Here is a 7,213-nt window from a genome sequence, read left to right as displayed (position 1 = left end):
GACTTTAAACCAGAATTTAAGTGCTCTGGACTTACATATTATTGACAAAGGAAACCTTCCAAGTTCCCCATATACAGCACTGTTTGGGGTTTGTTTCTTAACACCCAATATATATTTACAAAAGCGCACGTGGAGTTTATCAACATCCTTCAAATTATACACACCCCAAACCTCGGATCCGTATGTCAATATTGGAACTACCATAATGTCGAATAATTGAAGTTTGGTCTTAACATCTAAATTCCCCTACCAAACAATGATAGTAAATTACTATAGGCTCTTAAAGCTTGATCGTGTAGCGCCTTGACAGCTTCGTTCATAGATCCAGTGCGAATGAATTTCACACCCAGGTATGTAAAATGCTCAACCCTTTCTATTATTTCATTATTTATATAAATATCAGCATAATTATTTTGCCTACGTTTCGAAAATACACATAGCTTAGTTTTACTTACGTTAATTTTTAAACCCAACCTCTCAGAATATTGATATAGACTATCAATTTGCGCTTGTAAACTAGTAGGATCAGTGGTGAACAAAACAATATCATCTGCAAATAGGATTAAATACATTGATAGAAGTTCAAGATCTTTCTCAGTCAATGCATGCATATTTATATTATCAACAATATCATTAACAAAAAGTATAAATAACTAGGGAGGTAATGGTTCTCCCTGTTTTAACCAAACAGTTACGTCAAAAAAATCAGATAGTTTCATAGAGCTATATCCTCTATAATTGACACATGATTGGACATTATTATATATACAGGCCTTTGATGAAAAAGTAGGAGAAAAGTAGGAGCCTCTGATATAAAAAAAGTAGGAGAAAAGTAGGAAAAAAGTAGGAGCTTCTGATATAAACAAGAGGACCATGATGGTCCTGAATCGCTCACCTCTTCCCACATGATCCAGTTTTGAGTATGACGTCGTTTTTTCTATTATTTGACATAGTGACCTAGTTTTTGAGCTCATGTGACCCAGTTTTGAACGTGACCTAGATATTATCAAGATAAAAATTCTGACCAATTTTCATGAAGATCCATTGAAAAATATGGTCTCTAGAGAGGTCACAAGGTTTTTCTATTATTTGATCTATTGACCTAGTTTTTTATAGCACGTGACCCAGTTTCAAACTTGACCTAGATATCATCAAGGTGAACATTCTGACCAATTTTCATGAAGATCCATTGAAAAATATGGTCTCTAGAGAGGTCACAAGGTTTTTCTATTTCAAGACCTACTGACCTAGTTTTTGATCGCAGTTGACCCAGTTTCAAACTTGACCTAGATATCATCAAGATAAACATTCAGACCAACTTTCATACAGATCCCATTAAAAATATGACCTCTAGAGAGGTCACAACGTTTTTTTCATTATTTGACCTACTGACCTACTTTTTGACGGCACGTGACCCACTTTCGAACTTGACCTAGATATCATCAAGATGAACATTCTGACCAATTTTTATGGAGATCCATTCATAAGTATGGCCTCTAGAGAGGTCACAAGGTTTTTCTATTTTTAGACCTACTGACCTAGTTTTTGACCGCACATGACCCTGTTTCGAACTTGACCTAGATATTATCAAGATGAACATTCAGACCAACTTTCATGAAGATCCATTGAAAAATATGGCCTTTAGAGAGGTCACAAGGTTTTTCTATTATTTGACCTACTGACCTAGTTTTTGAGGGCACGTGACCCACTTTCGAACTTGACCTAGATATCATCAAGATGAACATTCAGACCAATTTGTATGAAGATCCATTGAAAAATATGGCCTTTAGAGAGGTCACAAGGTTTTTCTATTATTTGACCTACTGACCTAGTTTTTGATGGCACGTGACCCAGTTTCGGTTTGACCTAGATATCATCAAGGTGAACGTTCTGACCAATTTTCATGAAGATCTTGTGAAATATATGGCCTCTAGAAAGGTCACAAGGTTTTTCTATTTTTAGACTTACTGACCTAGTTTTTGACCACACGTGACCCAGTTTCGAACTTGACCTAGATATCATCAAGGTGAACATTCTGACCAATTTTCATGAGGATCTTGTGAAATATATGGCCTCTAGAGAGGTCACAAGGTTTTTCTATTTTTAGACCTCCTGACCTAGTTTTTGATGGCACATGACCAAGTTTCGAACTTGACCTAGATATCATCAAGGTGAACATTCTGACCAATTTTCATGAAGATTTTTTAAAATATATGGCCTCTAGAAAGGTCACAAGGTTTTTCCATTTTTAGATCTACTGACCTAGTTTTTGACCGCACGTGACCCAGTTTCGAACTTGACCTAGATATCATCAAGGTGAACATTCTGACCAATTTTCATGAAGATCCATTGAAAATTATGGCCTCTAGAGAGGTCACAAGGTTTTTCTATTTTTAGACCTACTGACCTAGTTTTTGATGGCACGTGACCCAGTTTCGAACTTGACCTAGAATTTACCAAGATGAACATTCTGACCCATTTTCATAAAGATCCCATGAAAAATGTGACCTCTAGAGATGTCACAAGGAAAAGTTTACAGGCGGACGCACGGACGACGGACACCGCGCGATCACAAAAGCTCACCTTGTCACTTTGTGACAGGTGAGCTTAAAAGTAGGAGAAAAGTAGGAAAAAAGTAGGAATCTGATGATAAATAGTAGGAACTTATGAGAACAAACTTGCCAGTTTTAGAAGAAAAGCATAAGCGGCGAAGTGCATAGCGCAAAGAGGGGGTAGGGGGTAGGTTTGGGAGGGGGGCCTCTGTCCAAGTTGGGGGAAGGATGAGTGGGGTTTCTCCCTGAATGTTTTTGATATAATGTCTAAGTTCAGAATTACTGGAGGGGTACTCTTCTCCTCTTAGGGGTGAGGGTGGGTGTCAGGGGGCTGTCCCCTGGAAAATATTGAAATACAGGTATGAAATGGTGGGGCTTTGGTGCATTTTTTTTGTCTAAATTTTGAGGTATGGGCGGAGGTATTCAAGTCATTTTAGTGTGGTCTGGGGGCTCTCCCCCTGGAAAATTTTGCAATACAGGTATGAAATGGTGGGCTCTGGGTGCATTTTTTGGTCTTAATTTTTAGGTATGGGAAGAGGTATCTCAGTCATTTTAGGGGGGTCAGGGGCTGTCCCACTGGAAAACTTTGAAACACAGGTATGAAATGGTGGGCTTTGGGTGCATTTTTTGGTCTTAATTTTTAGGTATGGAAGAGGTATCCCAGTCATTTTAGAGGCTCAGGGGGCTTTCCCCTGGAAAATTTTGAAATACAGGTATGAAATAGTGGGCTCTGGTGCATTTTTGGTTTAAATTTTTAAGTATGGGAAGAGGTATCCCAGTCATTTTAGGGGGGTCAGGGGGCTGTCACACTGGAAAATTTTGAAACACAGGTATGAAATGGTGGGCTCTGTGTGCATTTTTTGGTCTAAATTTTGAGGTATGGGAGGAGGTATCCCAGTTATTCTAGGAGGGTCAGAGGGCTCTCCCACTGGAAAATTTTGCAATACAGATATAAAATGGTGAGCTCTGAGTGCAGTTCTTGGTCTTAATTTCTAGGTATGGAAGGAGGTATCCCAGTCATTTTAGGGGGGTCAGGGTGCTCTTCCCCTGGAAATATTTGAAATACAAGTATGAAATGATGAGCTCTGTTGCATTTTTTGGTCTTAATTTTGAAGTACTGGGAGAGGTATTTTCCTAATTTTTTTTTTCGGGGGGCGGGGGGGGGGGGGGGGCCAGTGTGTTCTCCCCCTGGAAAATTTTGAAATACAGGTATGAAATGGAGGCTTCTGGTGTAGTTTTGTGTCTAAATTTTGAGAAAATATTTGTCCTTGGCCAAAATAGTTGGGTGCAACCTTGATGGGTATAGGTCACTTCTCAGCAAACTGGGGAGGGTTATATTGGGGCATGGGCCTGATTCTTGTACATTTACTCACAATTACACAGCAGCACAATATATAAGGTTTTTCTATTTTCATGATGCTTTGAGGTCCCCATTGTACAAAGCTACCTGCAACCTCTTATGCTCCAATATCAAGGTCAGTATTCAACTCACAAAATGAAGAGGTCACCAGCAGCATATCAAAGGTCTCTAGAGCCTCACCAGTACACCCTCAGTCCTTACATTGTGTAACAAAATTCATTATACAAATAGACTAACAACATTTGTTAACATATTTTTTCTTCTTTAGATAAAAAAGTAGGAATAGTAGGAGTTTTTTCAAAAAAAGTAGGAAAAAGTAGGAACAGACCTAAAAAGTAGGAAAAGTAGGAAAAAGTAGGACTACTTGAAAGCCTGTATATACATTTAATCATATTGGTCATTTTACTACTAATCCTTGTTTGAATCAATTTATGCCATGAAAGGCTCTTTGGTAGTCCACAAACAAACACCATAAATAGACCAGTTTCCCAATACGTTATGCGTACTATTTATAGATTTCACGTGACCCGAAATATCCAAAACGCGGCTCGATGTGATAGTTTCCTGTTTGACATTATAAACAATGGCGAGTGTTACTGATAAATATTTGAGCTTTTCTACACACGATTTACAGGAATTAAACGTAAAACAACTGAAGCAATTACTTTAGACTGTTAATGAAAGTACTTTGGAAAGAAAGCGTCTTTAGTTTCACGCTTATATATTCATATTTGCCGAGTAAACAGTAGTGGAACTGACGACCCAAAACTCGCGGAAGTAAACAAAGGACGAATTGACATTAATATTCCGAGGGAAAGTACGTTTAGTGATTTGACAGTTTTAGCAGGAGATGCTGTTTGGACGTCCGACTTGAGAAACCTCCCCGAGGTTAACTTTCACCAGTTGTATGATTACTTGGTTGTGAAAACATCAAAGTGTGTACAAACAACAAGAGCTGTCAGTGGACAGCGCGCTCGACTATTCTCACTGCCTGATAGTATAATATAAGCAATGTGTAAAACTTTAACATTACAATAAGCATATTCTAAGTCAAAAAGGGGCCATAACTCAGTCAAAATGCTTGATAGCGTTGCTTCCTCCTTTTTACAGACTGGGGTCATGATGGTAAACAATTATGCAAAATATGAAAGCAATACCTCAATTGACCTTGAAAATATTTGGGGCGGTACGCAAACTTTAACATTTATTCAAAGTCGAAAAGGGGCCATAATTCAGTCAAAATGCTTGATAGAGTTGCTTCCTCCTTTTTACAGACTGGGGTCATGATGGTAAACAAGTATGCAAAATATGAAAGCAATATCTCAATTGACTTTGAAAATATTTGGGGCGGTACGCAAACTTTAACATTTATTCAAAGTCGAAAAGGGGCCATAATTCAGTCAAAATGCTTGATAGAGTTGCTTCCTCCTTTTTACAGACTGGGGTCATGATGGTAAACAATTATGCAAAATATGAATACTTAATAGAGTTGCCTCCTCCTTTTTACAGACTGGGGTCATGATGGTAAACAAGTATGCAAAATATGAAAGCAATATCTCAATTGACTTTGAAAATATTTGGGGCGGTACGCAAACTTTAACATTTATTCAAAGTCGAAAAGGGGCCATAATTCAGTCAAAATGCTTGATAGAGTTGCTTCCTCCTTTTTACAGACTGGGGTCATGATGGTAAACAAGTATGCAAAATATGAAAGCAATATCTCAATGGACATTGAAAATATTTGGGGTGGTACGCAAACTTTAACATTTGTGTGACGCTCACGCCGATGCCAGGGCGAGTAGGATAGCTCCCCTATTCTTTGAATAGTCGAGCTAAAAATGTAACTTTATATAGTAAAGGCAAAAGTGATTGCTTCAATGAAGAAGGTAAAATACAATGTTGTTGTTGTATACAGTGAACTTGCAGATGTGCTTCATGCAGCATGTGAATGTCCTGCTGGGTAAGAATCTGCAGTTTTTCTCACCTTAAATTATACCGTAAAATTTAATTTATACCATTTTTACCGATGAATTGTTGCAAGGAATATTTATATAGATAAAGGAACTTTGTTTAATAGGGCGTAAATTGTGCCTACAGTTTTAAAAACTTAGGCGTAAATTGTGCCTACAGTATTAAAAATTTTATGTACATCTATTACCTATCTATCTACTGTTTATTCTTGGCTATGTTTTTATTTCAATAAGATTATTTTGAAATAATTTATGATTGAATGTTTTATTTCTCATTTCAGACTGGGTCCAACTGGGGAGGGCAAGTGCAACCATATAGGTGGGCTTCTGTTTTGTGTGGAAGATTTCAGTAGAAAGCGTTTACAGAAAGCCCCTGAAGCTGTAACATGCATCAGGAAGCTGGAATGTGCCCAGAGACCTGAAAGTTAGTTCCACTGAACTTCCAGATATGAAAATAAAAAAGCTTGTTCACGGAAAGAGGCAGGACACAAAACCATCCGTAACCTTGTATGATCCACGTGCACCGGTTGACCGTTTTGTAGATGTTCCTGCACTAAGGACTCTATATGATGATTTAGAAGACTGTATGCCAGCATCTGGCTTCTTTCTCTTTCATGATGACCCAGAAGATATACAACATGAGGAGATAACCCTTGAAGAGAGCATACTTGTTAGTGAAAATGTTGAGGTTACTGCAACATTAAATTATTGTGAAAGTAACAGTGCTAAAAAAGACAGGATTGAACAAAATTTGGTAAAAATGTTTTCAGTGGAGGGTATTAATGTCCCAGAGAACACTGATATTGACAGTGAGGAAACGGAATCAGCCGTTTATGATTATGTGAAAAAACTGAATGCTGATAACTCTGTAATAGATGCCATTGAAACCAGGACAAAAGACCAGTTACAATGTAAACTTTGGAATGACCTCCATAAGACAATGCTAACTTCATCAAACTTTGGTAAAGTAATTAAATGTAAAAACAAGAGCTGTCTCCATAGCATGACACATGCCCCCGATGGCACTTTGAATGAATAGTTATGGCCGATGTTAGAGTTTAGGACCTTTGAGCTACGAACCTGGGTCTTGCGCGCAACACGTCGTCTTACTGTGGTACACATTCATGCCCAATAATTTTAAAATCCATGCATGAATGACAAAGATATGGACCGAACATGCCCATCAATGCACTATCATGAAATATGACCTTTAACGTCTAAGTGTGACCTTGACCTTTGAACTTTAGACCTGGGTCTTGCGCGTGACACGTCGTCTTACTGTGGTACACATTCATGCCAAGTTAATTGAAAATCCATCTATGGATGACAAA

The 7,213-nt window shown here is 38.1% G+C and overlaps 1 long non-coding RNA gene across 1 annotated transcript; it reads left to right on the top strand.

The window, feature by feature from the left end:
- Positions 1-4,007: 4,007 nt before the first annotated feature.
- On the top strand, positions 4,008-6,871 carry LOC128552220 (uncharacterized). Its single transcript, XR_008369017.1, has 2 exons — positions 4,008-5,872; positions 6,164-6,871. It is a non-coding gene; the product is annotated as an uncharacterized LOC128552220 (long non-coding RNA).
- Positions 6,872-7,213: the final 342 nt, after the last annotated feature.

The sequence above is a fragment of the Mercenaria mercenaria genome, unplaced genomic scaffold (assembly GCF_021730395.1).
Source record: "Mercenaria mercenaria strain notata unplaced genomic scaffold, MADL_Memer_1 contig_2170, whole genome shotgun sequence".
In the NCBI taxonomy this organism is placed as follows: Eukaryota; Metazoa; Mollusca; class Bivalvia; order Venerida; family Veneridae; genus Mercenaria; species Mercenaria mercenaria.
The sequence above is the reverse complement of the archived record's forward strand: the minus strand, read 5'-3'. Positions and strand labels throughout refer to the sequence as shown.